The sequence below is a fragment of the Amblyomma americanum genome, chromosome 2, assembly GCF_052857255.1.
Source record: "Amblyomma americanum isolate KBUSLIRL-KWMA chromosome 2, ASM5285725v1, whole genome shotgun sequence".
In the NCBI taxonomy this organism is placed as follows: Eukaryota; Metazoa; Arthropoda; class Arachnida; order Ixodida; family Ixodidae; genus Amblyomma; species Amblyomma americanum.
Window position 1 is genome coordinate 111,008,117 of NC_135498.1, and position 17,315 is coordinate 111,025,431.

Below are 17,315 nucleotides of genomic sequence, written 5' to 3' on the forward strand. Positions count from 1 at the left end.
CGTCTCGAATATCAGCGCGGGAGCGCGGACCACCCACTAACTGCTCTCGGCTTCACTGGCGTGGTAATAGGGATGACGTGTTAGATTCAACAGAGGTAAGAGCCTGGGTGGCCACAAACCACCTTGAACCATGGCGTCTACTATCGCAATGAAAGTTTTTCTTTTTTTCTAGCGCTGCGCACGTCATCACCTTCCGAAAGATGTGCGTCATGCACTAAAGACGCTTGCGTACGTCAAGGATTTCATATCAGGTTGAACAAGGAAGGACGGGCGCCTCGCTTGGAAGCGTATGAACCGACCGACTTCAAACCTGAGTGGCACTCCTTCTTGGCGATGCACTCGGCCTTACCTTGCGTCTACTGCTCTGTTGCTCTCTCTTCGCAATGTGTTTCATTCCGCTCTCTAACCGCTGTGTAAAAAATTTAGTTAATGCAGATAGAATATATCTTTAGTCTAATAAATGCCATGCTAAAAAAAAAAGCTGCGGCGATGGCGTGGAGGTCTGAACAAGCGGCCAGCGCAACTGATTTTTAGTGCCACCGCGGGTTGGGATACCGCTCCTCAGCTATGAAGTTTTTGTTTTCTTTAGGGTATTCCCCCGGTTTGGTGCCTGCATTCCGCTGCAGAGAGGCTTTTATGCGGTCGCTTAAAATAAAACAGTATTCAGACCGCTTGAAAATAACACGGCTCGCTAAAGTGCAGTGTTTCGGCTGAAATATTTACTACCTCCCCGCGTCTGGAGTGAACGATTCCTGTGTTTGCCATTTTCGTGCTCTAGCGTTTCTAATCAACCGAAAAGTGGTTGTCTGTCTGTCTGAAGCCTGCTTCTAGCACGTAGGCCACCTTGGTCACGTGATGTTGTGACATCATAAGAAGCTGCCCATAGGATTGTGAGCAAACTGCCCACCGTGGCAGTTCAATTTAATAATTAGTCGCGAGAGATTCCTCAGGAGCAACATAGGACTCACAAACGCCAGCGCTGGCAGCACCTGCCATAGCCGGGCAGTGGCGTGCAGCTTAACCGCTGCACCTCTGTGCCTGGGGTGGAATCAGGACTCCCAGGTACCTGTGAATGCAGATAATGACCAATTCTACCGCAGTAGAGGTCTATAATGATGCGGTAACACGCAAACTTGCATCATATGATATAGCAACCAAACTGAGCATGTTCATGCCAAACAACTGCACAGAAAGCCAAGAAAAATCATGCGAAACAGTACTAACGGTGCTAGCGCACGAAGAATAATGGTTAACCCTAAGCTCAACCGGCCGTGATTTTTTTGCTTCCAAGTCTACGTCTTACCCAAGCGATGAGTGTCAATTCCTTACCATGCATGCTAGAAGTTTGGTTCATAAAATCAGGCGCGTGATTACGCGGTCACAGGTCTTACTAGAGACAAAAATAAACCAAGAGATGTTCATGTCATTTGGAGAGCAGTACATTTTTTTTTCTTTTTTAGCACATCATACAATGCAAGGAGGAGCGAGCGATGATTCAGACCAAGGTGTTTAAAGTGCTACTTTATTTTCATGGTAGGACAACAGTGGTCGCCTTTGCCCACCACACTGCAGCACCGATTTCCTATACCGAAATTCTAGAGAAAAAAGAAAAGAGAAAGATATATCCCTGTACTGAATTACTCGCTGCGTGAATAAAAAAAAATCAGCACCAACGCCGCCAACAGGCTTTGATTTGGCAGGGGGATTTCGTAAAAGCATTTCTTGCACTGCAGCCAATACTGTGGAACCTCACTGAGCTGAAATCAGACTTCTTTTGCAAATAAAGCCGATAACTTGGGAAATTAACAACCTTACTATGTGAAATTTTTACGTATTTTAACCTACACTCTGATCATCCGACAGTCTCGTGGCTGATAATGAAAATGTTGACTGCGGTACCATGGTTCCCGTTGGACTGTAGGCCACACGCAAGGCCCGGTCAGTGCCCCTTGTTAGCGCACTATACACGGAGTTTCATCGAATACTTTGCACAATTTCTTAAAATAGCTTGTTGAGTTAGAAGACCGCTTTTTCAGCGGTGTAGTACATCGTGGCAAAGGAGGCGGTGTGCTGCACCCGTGTTTCGTGTTCCTCTCGTGTACCTTCAGAGTGAAGAAACTACGTTTTCCCCGGTAATCTTCACCCTAACAACTAGCGCTTTAAAACAGGAATTCATAACGGGCGGCACAAAAAAAAATTCAGCGTTAGCCCGGAGAAAGGTTCGGGTCACCACCCTCGCCCTCAGACAGAGCATCGTGCCCTCCTTCACCCTCATCTCATCATCTCTTCTCTCCCGCGCTCTGACCTCACCAATTCTTTCCTCCCTCACCCACGTCCTTACGAGTTTTCATCCGCCCACTCTCCCTCACCCTCACCTCACCGAGTGAAATCCTCATGAGGTAAGGGTGACCACGGCCTCATGAGGGTAAGGCTGGCACCTTGAAAATCATTTTCTTGAAAAGGAATAGAGGCATGTGGCGCATTAGCACAAATGCAATGAGCAAAAATGCATGTGCACTGCATCTTTATAGCAATGAAATAAAAAATATCGATTTCTGGGAGCAAGCCTACACAAAGAAAGGCTAATCGGAAGGCGCTGTTCCTTTTAGAATGGTTGATTCTTGCAATATCAAACGCCTTTTCTCACTATCAATAGCTGCATCAAGTATTTGTCGTTCTTGTGCATGCACCCACACAGTTAACTCTCTGCGGCTTCTGTGCTGTTATAACATTCTGCTGTACCACTTTGTAGAATCATCTGTGCTCACGAACTGTGCCTTTCAGAGTCTCTTACTGCACAATTTAGACGTCAGAATCAGTTCTTGCATGTCTCGTCCTTCAAACACAAGAACACAGCGACATTGCACATACCTGGCGGGCTTGACAACGTCCTGCCGGATTCCTTATTTATTCAAAAGGTGAACACCGGTCCAGAAAGGAGTGTGCACCAAACGGTGCACAACAAATTAGATACATGACAATTAAAAGCGTGTTTAGCAAGCAGGAAGATGAATTTTTGAGGACCAGAATAAAACGATGAAAGATTGCAATTAACGATCAGCATTCTTTCCAAGGAAGCTCTACTTCGTACATTAAGAACGATTAGCGTTTTCGCCATTGCCATTGTGCATGTGATTAATGCAGACATGCACAAAGCGAAAGATGTAGACAATGCAAGCACACAGAGGATCAAACACCAAGAACTGCTGACGAGATTGCAAAGAAATATCGCGCTCCTTAAGATCAGCATTGTCGGCCTGAGTTATCGCCGCGGCAAAATTGATACTTATGTTTCTTACACAGGCCGGCGGAAATGCCCTCATGAGTTTCTCATATCCCATCGCACCACAGAGCACGACAGTCCAGCAGAGAGACGGGCGAACACGGCGGTTCCTGCTGCATCGCGTCCTGTGGTTGAAGTATATCCTAGGTTTCATTTTTAGAATTTACCATCTCTGCTCACACAACGTACATTAACGGAGAATGCACGTTACAACATTTACTACTCCGTATTTCGTCGCAGACAAAATTTCTTCACTTTATCTCCTAGCAAGCTCTTTAAAAGCACGCATATTGCTTGCCTGATGCTCTAAGGAACAATTGCATGAGGGCTCTTAATCCACTTCGTTTTTTTGCTTTCCTAACCACTTCCTCTCTCACACTCACACCACCGCTTGCTTCCCTCCATGTACAATAGATCTAATGCGTGATTGCTTCGTCTCATACTGGGAGAAAGTGTGCGCCGAAAATTCTTAACGGCTGACCTCTAATGGTGCAGTTGACACTCATTCATCGATGACAACAAGCAGAGTTTCGGGGAGAACGTCTTGCCGCGTAAAAAAAGCCCTGGATTAGAAAACGCACGTACACAAAACGACAAACCCACATCAAGTTAATGCTGGCGCCTACGATGTTTCCTAAGCGCGGCTTGATTTCTCCCAACCACTCCGTCCACCGTCCGTTGCCCAGAACTTCTCTATCTAGGGACCAGTGGCTTGACCAGATGGCTCATACAGCATCTGGTGTCATATAGCAGTAACCAGCAGGGGATGTACGACAGACATCTCAAGTCGCTCAGAAACCATCTTTTATTCGCGCAATATAATCAGTCTATCTCGTGTAGCGCACGAAGAATGAAGGGATGAAACACGCGGGAAACAAATTACTTGCGAACACTACTTTGTGTGCAGGCGATACTTGTGATTACGTTCATTCGATACGATTACGTTCATACGGTACGAACAAGTATACCAATCTACTACCAGAAGGGGAAGCCATACTACAGAACACACGCTAGCTCCAACATTTGCGAAAACAAACTCTTATAAGAGGAGCTTTTTCCCCAGAAGAGTGAAGGAATAGAATGAACTAGCACCAATTGTTTATGAATCAAACGACTTCTTAAAAGAAGTGGAAAGCCTTTTAACCAAGCAAAGGCGCCTTGAGTTGCACTGTGTTTTGGAATTTTGTCATTTTTGTTAAAGTGACCAGGGTTGAAATTGTGCTCTTAATTTTTGGTCCTTTTTGTTGTGCATTCGATTTATACTCCAATATTCTTGTTGTAATGCCCCTCCTGCTTGGACCACTGCATTAGCCTGAAGTATGGTTAAATAAATAAATATCTAAAAATCAAGAGTGTGAGGGAAAGTAGGAGCAGCTTTGTGCACATGCATCTTGCTCTTCGAAATTTTATGGGATGAAGCAGCGGCACCCAGTTTACTCTTGTGCAATGTATTCAAGTGGCATCAACGGACAATCTACATTGTTTGCCGTTCGGCTTGTAATTCTACGAATGCAGCAGGCACCAACGCATGCACGTTTCCAAAATCTCGCAGAAATAATATCTATTATACACCGCATGTCAGCTGCTTTCAAACTTCAACATACACGCAAAAGCCGGTCGTGGTGCGCAGCACGAGCATCTAGCTCTCCGTTCCAAATTATTTGCAGATCAGTGGCAGCGGTTCGAGCACAAAAATATCAGAAATTCTACTGCACACTACCGTTAAAAATGCAGACCAAATACCCTCAAAAAGCAGGTTGAACTTGGGTGTGCATTGCTGTTTGTGTGATAACTTAGTGCAGCAAGACTGCCTTGTGTAGCTATAACTTTTCGCATATGATTCCATAATGCTTCTTTGGAATCACTTGATACGAGTGCATTTGCGTCCTTAACTAAATCTATGTTCAGAGAGGCTAATTCTATACTCTCATAAAAGTCGTTCTGCCCGTGCGTTGTCGGCGGCGACGATTACAAAAGTCTGCAGGGCAGCAATCGAGAAACCGAAATCTTGAAAAACATTCTACTTGAATATAAGAGAGAGAAGTACTTATAAAGAACTATGAAGCGATCGGAACATAATGAGCTTAGTTGCTTTCTTGCACTGCCGTCTAGCAATTCGCGTCAGCACCTCGTTCTTACGGCGTACAATTGAAGCAAACTTTGCATAGCAGTTCTTCTCCCGACTGAGCAATTATTATGCTTCAGAAACATATTTAATTTACTCTCGTGACTAATTTCTATCGCAACCTAGTTTCTTTCTTGTTTTTCTCGATCCATTTGCAAATGCTTCTCCTGACTTTCTCAAGGTCTTACCTTCACCCTGTGGCAAGCTACCCCTGATACCGAAAATGTATGCATACTCTCATCAACGAAATATTTCTCCTTCTCAGTGGTCTAGTAGGGTGCGAAACAGGAATTAGGTGTCTTTTCTCGCCAGCATTTGAGCAGTTAAAGTAATTTTATCTATCAGTTTTGAAACTAAAACATGAAACGCCCAAGCTACCGAGTGCGAGCTCTTCGTATCAGTGCCTGCAAACAATAGGAACGAAACCGTTATGATCACTGAATAGCGCTGGAGCTTACGAGTCTCTCAGAACATGAACGACAGTTTACCAATATTCCGCTAGCGAAAATATATAACAGCTGTATCCTACTGGCATTCACCTATGTGGCAGAAACGTGGAGACTAACGAAAAAGGTTCCACTTAAAGTGAGCACAACGCAGCGAACTAAGGAACGAAGAATGATAGGTGTAAAGTTAATAGAAAGGAAGAGGACAGAGTGGGTGAGGGAGCCAACTCTGGTTAATATCGCCGTATTCAAACTCCAGAAGATGAAATGCCCTTGGGCAGGGCTTGCAATACAAAGGCACGATAACCGTTGATCGTTAAGGCTAACCGACTGGATTTCAAGATATGCCAAGTGTAGCAGGGGGCGGATTAAAGCAAGTTTGGTGGATGACACAAGAAAATTGCGGTGATAACGAGGTGGCAGCTGGTGTCGCACAGGGTTAACTGGAGAAACGTAAGAGAGGCTTTCGCTATTGCTGATGACGGCGATAATTTTACGCATAGTCTGAAAACTAAGGTCTCAACAATAATCTACTTTTGACAAGCAATGCTCTAAACAACAATAATGAAGGGCTTTTAAGACTGAAAGAAAATCCGCTAGGTGGCGCCGCCCTGTTTAGCTGGCTGCCTATCGAGCTCCGCTTTCACCTGCCCCTGGCCTAATCCAGGGCTTCGGCCGCCCCTGGATTTCCTCTCCATCGTTTCCGGAAGGCTTCCGAGGCACGTGGATACCATCGGCATCACGGCCCGCTGCCGGGCTGGCCCTTCAAGCGCCTCCAAAAGTCTGAAGCAGCGCGGCGCCTCGCTAGCCCTAACGCGCCGCGCCTGCACCTCTGCAATGCAGCGTCTGACGAAGCCCCTGCAGCCCAGACCCACTGATGCCGCCACCGCGGGGCCTACTCCAACCGCCCACGCCACCGCGCAAAATCCTGTCGCAACCAACACTGTGAGCGACGCTCGCAGCTCCGGTTCGACGGCCGCGGCGCAGCCGACAGCGTTCGTCGTCGCCGCAGCGTCCACTGCTCGCCAAGTCCATGCTCTAAGAGACGTCAACACCTTTGGGCCCATAGTCGCGTCGCAGCCGCCTGCGTTCGTCGACGCCGCCGGTGCCGCCGCGCCTACACCAGCGACATTACCCGCTGACACCAAGACCTGCAGCCCGGCACCAGCGTCGCAGATTGCGCCTCAGGCTGACGATTCGTCGGCAGACATGGACTTCATGGCGCCCCGGTAGACGACACTCCATCCCCGGAAATCGGCTGGAGCACCATCGGTGCCAGCCGTAAGCCTGCTTCCGCCACCCGACCCCGCTCCGAGCTCATCACTGTTGGCATACAACTCCCTCCTGGTACCCTCAATCCCAAGCTGCCTCTCTACGACGTGCTCGCCGCAGTCACCTCCGCTGCACAACTCTCCTCCAAGACCAGTGCAAACATCACCCTTCAGGCCAAGCCAGCCCAAAGCCTTGTGTTTTTAAAAACTCATTCTCCTCTCACCGCCCACCTCCTACTTTCTATCACGCACCTTCACCTTCACGGTAAGCCTGTCAGCATCAAAACTTATTCCCCCCATCCTCCCATCTCATGCCTCGGCGTCATTCATAACGCCGGTGGCCACTTCACTCCTGATGAGCTCATGCATGACCTAGAATCTTTCAAAACAGATATTCTCGCTGCTCGCATGATGGGATCCACTCAATCAGTGCTCATAACGTTCGCTGGTACCGTCATCCCCCACTTTGTATATTTCAAACGCGTTGCCTTCCGGTGCCGTCCTCATAAACCTAAGCCTCCCACCTGCACCCGTTGTCTCACTCTAGACCACCGCGCCCACCAATGCCCCCAGCACAGCGTTCCGGCAAAGTGCCGTCGCTGTGCTGCTCCTCTACCCGCTGACCCTTCCGCTCATGTGTGTGCCCAGCCCTGGTGCGTTCATTGCCAGGTGAACACCCACCCCTCCCTCGACCCCACTTGCCCCTTCCTCCTTGCTAAACAACGCGAGTGTGCTAAAGCTGCATACCTCCGACGCCTAGCTTTGCGCCGGGCCACTCAACCCACCACCCCCTCCGCCTCCCCCTCCTCCTCCTCCTCCTCCTCCTCCTCTAATCATGAATATCCATCAGCTCCGATCACGTCACCACCAGGCTCCTTTGCCGCCATAGTTAAAGGATCCTCGGTGCCAGCGTCCCTCTCTTCCACTACACCACCCTCTCCATCCCTGACTGACGCGAGCCGCTCCTTCGACCTCCGGCTCGCAATGCTGGAACGCCAGCAGCGAGAGCAGCAGCGCATTTCCCACGATCTACAACAGCAGATACATGCCTTGACTCAAACCCTCCAGACAACCACCTCCTCTCTTACCTCCCAGCTTAACAAGCTAAATGAGCACCTTGCCACGTTCCCCACTCCCTCCTCCAGCGCCCAGGTCGCCCCTTTGGCTGACCTTGTCGAAACCACCACACAGGCACATCACACTCGCTTGGTTCAGCTGGAAACTTCGGTTCTCCAAATTCTTACCACTTTCCAAGCACAATCAAAGCAATTGGAATCTTTCACATCTATGCTCCAATCCGTCCATGAGTCACTGCCCCCGGCAAAAAAGAAGGAACGCGTACCATCGCGTTCCTCTCTACTCTCATAATGGCGTTTGGCGAGGACCTCGAAATTGTGCAGTGGAACTGCCGAAATCTTTGCCACAATAAGACCCCCCTCCACCAGTACCTACTCACCCGCCCTTCTCTGCCTCATTTTCTCCTTCTCCAGGAGACCCGGACGGCCCGCAATGTCCCAGGCTACCGCGCCTACCATGCCACTACGGCCACGCCACTTGCGTCTATTTATGTACGCAGTGACGTGCTCGTAGAGCAAATTGACATCCCCTCCACCCTCCTTAAATATTTAGTTTGTGTGGTTTATTACCACCCTTCTTCCCGCATCTCACTCGTCCTTTTGTCTTTTTACAACCCCCCTGTCACTTCCTCTTTATTCTCTGCTCTGGGCAAATTCCTTCACTCTCTTCCTTCTACCTCCCATCTCCTCTTTGGTGGTGACTTTAATGCCCCTCACACACTCTGGGGCTACCCACAAACCCTCAAACCCGGCCGCCTCCTGCATTGTCTGGCCCAGGAACGCCACCTCACCCTTCTTAATACTCCTGGCTCTCCTACTCGAGCGGGCATTGCCTCACAACGCCCCACGACACCCGACCTCACTTTCTCTCGGGGTTCACTTTCCTTTCACTGGCAGGTGACAGCCGAAACTCTTCTAAGTGACCACTTTCTCATCCATATCACCACCTCTCTTTCCCACATCCCTCGCTGTCATCCGGTTATTCACACTGACTGGCATGCTTTTCGCACTAATCTCGCCTCCGACTCCTTTCAATCCTACGACGACTAGACGTCGCGCATCTCTGCAGCGCTCACGTCCAGTAGCCGTCGCGTTCGCTCTCGTTACCCAATCCAGGACCCAGATCCATACCTTATCCGTTTATGGCGTCGCCGTAAACGTCTTCAACGCTCCTTTCGCTCCCAACCACACAATGCCCAACTTTCCTCCCGGATCACTGCTCTGCGGGCTGAGATCGTCGCCCACTGCGCCTCCCTCGAGCACTCTCGTTGGAGTGCTCTTTGTGATGGCCTTGATTCTGCATTGCACTCGCGATCCGCATGGTCTCTCTTTAAATCCCTCCTTGGCAATAAGCCTGCCCTTGCTCCCACTCTAGCTAAAGCCCTCACTCAGGGGACTCCCTCCGAAGTTTTTGATCAACTCGCCTCTCTCTACCTCCCGCCCCCTCTGGCACCCTCCTACCCGGTGTATTCAAGTGGACCTAACCCTGATCTGGACCAATGTTTCACTCTCCGGGAGCTCGAATCTGCTCTGGCTGCTAATTCTACACGCTCGGCTCCCGGTGAGGATGCCATTACATACACCACACTTCGTAACCTTCCTGACTGCGCCAAAGAATTCCTCCTTGAAATCTACAATGAGGCCTGGGAGAGCGGCTGCTTGCCGAGCTCCTGGACATCCTCCCTTATTTCTATGATTCCAAAGCCGGGCAAACCTCCCTCTCTCTCTAACCTCCGCCCAATCTCCCTTACGTCGTGTGTTGGTAAGACCCTTGAGCGAATGGCTCTGACTCGCCTCTCTGATTTTCTTGAGGCACGGGAATTCTTCCCCCATTCTCTCATTGGCTTCCGACGCCGCGTCTGTGCACAGGACATGTTTCTGATTCTCCAGCAAACGTTCCTGTCCCCTACACCCACTCAAATTTACGCACTTGTGACTGTCGATGTTCGCAAGGCCTTTGACGGTGTTTGCCACGATCACATCCTTTCTCAACTCGCCTCTTTGGATTGTGGCTCCCGCATGTACTCCTATATCCGCTCATTCCTCTCTAAACGTGTGGCTCGCTTTCGTGTAGATACCCACTTGTCTAACCCACACCACCTCACCCGTGGCACTCCTCAAGGTGCTGTTCTCTCTCCTACCCTTTTCAATCTCGCTATGGCCCCTCTCGCCTCCCAGCTAGCTGAAATTCCCGACCTGCATCATATATTTTACGCCGATGACATCACTCTCTGGTGTTCATCTGGCTCTCCCGGTCACGTACAGGACACCCTGCTACGTGGCCTAGATCTCATCGACTCCTTTCTCACCACCGCTGGCCTCTCTCCTGCTCCTGAAAAATCCGAGCTTCTCCTTCTCAACCATTCCTCCTACCAGCGCTCACACAACCACTTCGTCTCTCTCCACCTTTCTGGCTCTCCCATTCCTGTCGTCACACAGTGCAAAGTTCTTGGCTTCCCTTTGCATGCGGCTAAGAATGTGCAAGCCCTCCACCGCGCTGTCACCACCTGCCACTCTGTAACTCACCTCCTGCGGCGCGTGGTCACTCGACGCTCAGGTCTCCACGAGGCTCACGCGTGCCGCGTTGCCCACGCGCTGGCCCTCAACAAAGTCTTGTACTTTGCACCCTGCGCTTCCTTCAATCAGACTCAACTTAACACTCTCGAGACTGCCCTTGTGGGCCTCTACAAGGCAGCTCTCAACCTCCCTATCACTACCTCTACCACTAAGCTCTTTGCCACAGGCCTCTTCCATCCTCTTCGTTCTCTTCTCAGTCTCCATCGTGACTCGCAACTTGCCCGGCTTTCCCTTACCCGTCAGGGTCAGTGGTTATTGACTCAAGCGGGTATCTCGCCCATTCCAATCTCCCCGTTTACCTCTCCTATTCCCACCCCCGCTCCCAATCTTCGTATCCTTCCCCTCCCGACCAACATGTCCCCCGTCCTGCACGCCGGGCGTCGTCATGCGGCCGCACAGCACCATTCCCCTCTCTTTGATACCCAGGGTGTAGCTTACACGGATGCCTCCTTCGTGGCTCCTCGAGGTTCCTGCGGCTACGCCCTGTACCATCCACACCTCCCTGCTCCTGAAACCCACACCAGCGGGCCGTATCTACACCCTCCAGACGCATTGTCCCTCGAGGTCCTCGCCATTGCGCATGCCCTCCAGTCATTTGCCCTCCTTCCCTCTCTCCAAGAGTACACAGTCTATTCAGACTCACAAGCCGCTATACACCACATACAGAAACGCACCCTGACCCCTTCTCTCCAACAGGAGGTCGAACGAGCGGTCTCCGCACTGCAGCCTTCCATCGTTTTCCTCCGCTGGGTCCCTGGGCATTCAGGGATTGACGGCAATGAGCTGGCCCATCAGCTCGCCCGCGACACACTTTTCCGGGCACCGTTGATCCCCTGGCCCAAGCCCTCGGAGAACGGTGGGAGGCTCACTCTTCGCCGCACCATAAAAGAGGTCTACCTTGAGCTCCGCCTCGACAAACGCCTTTACCCTCCTCCTCATCCATCACTCACGGTGCCGGAGTCTCGCCTTCTTCGGCACATTCAGATGAATGCAGTTATCACCCCGTCCCGCCTCTTCCTCTATCGCTATCGATCGGACCCTTCCTGTCCCAACTGCCCCTGCATCTATGCGGACGTGGCCCATTGCCTCTTCTATTGCCCGGCTGCTCAGCAGTCGGGTTCCTTCCCCCCACCCTTTCTATCCATCACCACCTGGCTCGACTGGCTTGGCGCTGAAGGGGAAGAAGAACAGCGGCTTCTGGTCGCCCAGGCGGTCGACATGCTCGGCCTATAAATTATGGTCGAATAAAAGTCTTTACTACTACTACTAAGACTGAAACACTAAAACTCAGACTAATGAAGCCAGCAGAGCTTGAAACCAAGAAAGCAGAGAGCTATACGTTCCTTTCTCTGCGGGACAAAACTTCACTACAACATTTTTCATTGTTAGCTTGCCCCCAACCTTCCACTCGCTGCCTTGGTAAAAGAAAAGGACTATGAAAAGTGTTTTCTTTGCCAGCTCTGCATGATACAAGAAAACGATTATATACTGCAGCCAGAACATCGCTGCGCATGGTGGGCGCACTGCAGAAAAGCTTCCAAGAGCGTGCAGTGTCGCTGTGAGACAAGCTAAAGTACGCATCTGAGTGTATTCGCTGCACCAGGTCGAGAAACTGACGTTAATGATCACCTACCTGGCTCCCATATGTCTCGTACTTATGAAGTATCTCAACGGAATTCAGCGCAACGTGGCACATACAATTTGGATGTTTTATTTCCCTCTGTATGTCTTCCAATAAGTCGTCTCCAACCACGTTGGCATGTTGATTATTTCACCAGATAAGCGAGGCGTCTGTCCTTCTTTGTTCAGCCTGATATGAAATTCTTGACGTACGCAAGCGTCTTTAGTGCATGACGCACATCTTTCGGAAGGTGAGGACGTGCGCAGCGCTAGAAAAACAAAAAAAAACTTTCATTGCGATAGTAGACGTCACGTTTCAAGGTGGTTTGTGGCCACCCAGGCCCTTACCTCTGTTGAATCTAACACGCCATACCTATTACAGCGCCAGTGTAGCCGCCGCTGTGGCTGAGTGTTTACGGCGCTCGACTGCTGGCCCGAAAGGAGCGGGTTCGATCCCTGCTGCGGCGGTCGAATTTCGATGGAGGCGAAATTCTAGAAGCCCATGTACTGTGCGATGTCAGTGCACGTTAAAGAACCCCAGGTGGTCGGAATTTCCGGAGACCTCCTCTACGGCGTCCCCCATAGCCTACGTCGCATTGCGACGCTAAACCCCCAGAAACCATAAATCAAACCTATTGCCGCACCAGAGAAGACGAGTGCAGTTAATGGCTGGTCCGTGCTTCAGCGCTGTTATTCCAGACACCATTTGCCTCTTGGCAACTCGAATAAGGAAAAAAGTCCTTTTTTGAGCTGCCGTATTTAACATGAGTTGTTATCCTCCGACTCGTAGCCAAGTTTCAACATTTCGCAGCTACAACCAACTAGCCCGAACTTCTACCCTTGTCTGCTTCGGGTGTATGAATTGACATACTTCCGGCCGCGGAATACTGTTGCGTGTGTTTTCAGCACCAAGAGAACCACATTATAAGTCGCAATGGTAGTGACGAATTCATGCAGTAGTTTAGTCTTCTTTTCCCAGAGCTCATGACTCGCACGTTACACTTGTATCCCCCAAAGATGCAAGCTTGCACAGTGGCCGCGATCAAGTTTTAATTTCCACAAAAAAGTAACCAACGTTGACTTAGCGGGTCTTTTCATTAAGAGATGCGCAGAGCAATGTCGCAAGATATACCTTCTTTCATCACGTCCAGAGGTCTTCTATGTCTTCCATATAATATTTTCAGTCGGCTTCCTTTTGTGTTACGACCTCCAAGCTATAGCATCCCTCAATCGGTGGAAGCTTTACGGTGCTGGGTCGTCACTTAGATCGCCTTTCCCGTCTGGGGACGCTGGTAAAAAGAACTTCCACCAGATGCCGGTGTTGCAAAGTTGCCTGGCTGCGTCCTCGTTGGACGGTATTTCATACAAATAGTGGAGATCGACTCAAACCTCGTTGAAATCCTTGACATTTTCGCATCCAGCGGAGGCCTTTTCCAGAGACGAAACGAGGTAAAAACATCTGACATAACTCCCTTGACACGTTAGAGATCAACTTCAAGTGAACTGCCCGTGATACGGCTAATGTAAAAAGTAAAAGGTAACAATTCGTTTCTCCGGTAAACGCGATTACGAAGAGCGGCTCTGCGAAACCAATTCCAACATCCTGGACGGGGTTTGTTTACGCAAGGAAGAACTTCGGAATAAATGTGGTAGGAGCGCTTGCTGCGCATCTTCCTGAATCGCTTGCATGAACAGCAGTCAAGGGTCACTCGACTGACCAAACTACGTGCTCGAAAAATCTAGTAACGCTCGTGCACCTGTGTTAAGGTGTCCTTGGTGTCCATGTGCAGCGCTTCGAAGCAAAACTCTAAAATCATGCTATATTTCAAGGATAGCAGCATGCTCGCGCAGTTTTGAGGATGTCAAGCGTAACAAAGTCCACCGACACGAAGAATGTCCTCGTTTTCTTAGAAGGGGTATGAGATCATATATATAGGCCTTTTTGTCAATGGGACTGCCCACTGCCAAGCTGATAATTGCCGCTGTACAATATTTCTTTACGCACATTCAACTGAGAAATGCTCGGTATACAAAATCTCATCGGCTGTCGAAGCCACAGCTCCAGTGCCCCTGCACCGTTGGCCGAGAAATCGTAATATTCATTCCGTGCCTGTGACGAACCTCTGTAACCTGTTGTAGTGTTTTACACCAATTATCCGGCTCAGTGCCTCCGTGACAGAAGCTGTATGAACTACAAGCGTTTCCCTTCTCATTCAATCTTCGCTGTGGAGAGAGTTTGCCGGTTTGCAATGGCCACACCTCTACAATGCCTTGGAGACAGTGGGGCCCATGCCACAGTGTCAAGTTTTCAATAGTCGCGAAAAGTGAGAGGAGATCCGCAAAATTGCCCGGTCCAGCACAGCGCTTGCACTTCGGAGGATTGCTGCTGTCTTAGATATCACTTCGTTTCAGTGCCGACGAACGACACATTTCCAAGAGGACACACCAGTGTAATCCGTTCTGCCCTTTAGACCGACGCTTCCCAAAGGAAACGCACACGGTCATGTGGTCCTCACATGGACCGCACATTATTGAGCCTTTAGCACACATCGACGTTACACTTACTAGAGGCATGAGAACCACTTCATGTGTAACAGGTTGCATCGATGGCACTGTCAGGCTCAATTACCCTTTGTGGCCAAGCGGAAACACCTCACGTGTATCGGCAGAAGGTGTCTCGTCTCCGGTAAAGGAAGCTCGGCATGGCATGACAAGGAAAATCTTTTATCGGCTTGCAGAACGAACAGCTCTTGAGAACCCTTGTAGCGCTTCCCAGGCGTACTAAAGATATGGGTCGTGTCTCAGAGCCTCTGGCGAACCGGCTTTCCGTATACAGTAATTAAACTTCCCTATTCATTGGGAGTAGAAACCGCTCTTCTCAAAGCATTCGATTTCATTTGCTAGCAACGCGAGCAAAAGCTGCAGTTCTGATCACGTCGCCCTGGAGCCTCGGTCAACAGCTGCACCGCAAGTTGCACAGAAGCGGTGGTAGCACTCGAAAAGGACGTCACAGATCATAGCAAAAAATAGCAGCTCCCAACGAAATCATTCAGCTCTCAGATGTTGATGAGGTGGTCTAGGAGCTTGAGAAAGCTTGTGTTGTGTCTCATAAAACAAAGGGCGACCGTATGTTTTGCCGGGCGAAGTACTGACGTTCAGTCATGTTTTCCCTTAAAACCTTCTCCGCAACACCTCAATAACGTTGTCCACGTAACAGTTGTTTGTTGTAGGAAAGCCAGCGACGAGTGAAGCTGTGTAAGTTTTCAGAAAAAGCCAGCAATTAGTAGAAGCGGTAGCTTGTGGAGTGAGCGTGGCTTGCTTTCATCTCATTTTATTTATTGCCAGCCTTTACGATCAGCGGCATTACATAGAGGAGTGATGAAATGTTTTTCAGTTTTCGTTTTATAGAATTTAACGCCCCAAAGCGACTCAAGCTGCGAGAGACAGCCTAGTAACGGGCTCCGGATAATTCAGACCGCGTAGGGTTCTTTAACGGGCAATGACATCGAACAGTCCTCTATAATATCGCATCCGCCTCTATCGAGTCGCGACCATCGCAGGCGGGATCACACTCACATCTTTCCAGTTAGCAGCCGAGCCCCACTACCACTGAGCTACCGCGGTGTCTGTAGGGAGTGTTTCTTAAATAGGCAATTAAATATTTACGTTTTAACAAAACACGAAACGCACAGCCAAAGAAATAGTACATACTGATAGTCCCTCAATTATGCAATGTTAGCTAGTGCATTTCGAATACACTGAAGGCCCTAATTCATCGATGAACCTGGGAAGTTGGTTCCAGTGCCGTGATGTTTCAATGCCTCAGATGAACAAACTCCTTGCAAGCATCGTTCGTTCGGAACAAGTCCCAGAGAATGTAGTTATTATCATGTTCCGTAACTTGGCTGCAGTTCACTTAGGAGAAGCACCGACGAGTCGAGTAGCAGCTTCTGGTCCTGAGGCCGCTGTTCATGAAAGCTGGCTATGATGACTGCAAACGTCGGTCAACATGCGCATTCCCTTGTAGTCAGTGACCGCAGTGCACTCCATCTCAGAGTGTCCTTAATCATTAAAAGTACACCTCTCCCAGCTATTCGTAAATCTTCTTCAGCTCGTTTTTGTTGATGCTGAGGCACTCGTACGTGGATTGTAGTTGACAAACTGTCACAGCATCGGGAAGTCAGAAGGACACTTGCCTCTTTGATACGTTGTGTGTTTTGTACCCATCGGCCCCTCCGCTTGCATTTCAGCTTCTTCATAAACACCCCACTCGAAGCGTTTAAACTGTCCTGGCCGTAGAACCACAGAATTCGGCACCAAACATTTTGGATGGGCCACGATTCACCGGCACCATACTGATGTTAAGGAAAGCTGATAGGAAAAAAAGTAGTTTTTATTCGAACTGCATAGCGAAGAATGGCGTCCAGAATGCCAGTGCAAAAGCACAGGCGCACGACAGCGGGCTCATCTTTGCTTACGGGTTAATCAGGATTGCGCGAAAGAGTCATCCGGTAGAGGCACACGATTCCATTTAGTGCAGAATAAGGCTTTGACGTAAAAAGAGTTCAGCACACCGGCCAGTGCTCATAACAGAGATCAGTGGAAGAGCTGCTTGATTCAGAATGTATTTCACGAGCACGTGCGTAGTATTCTGAAACACCAATTATCACAGGTAATTGCACCTCTTAAAAGGAAGTTAATCAGTTGACGAAAAGCCTCAACCCCTCTTCATGACGCAAACTGAAAATTGCGGGTCTATATATAATATCCATTCAATCAAATATAACAAAGGACTCAGTTTTCTTATAAAACCTATATACTTACCCTCAGAGCGCTAATATACTTGTTCACGTCCAAGTTGAACATCTTCGAATACTTCTGCAAGGAAAACAGAAGGCCACTCAAATAGAGTAGGTG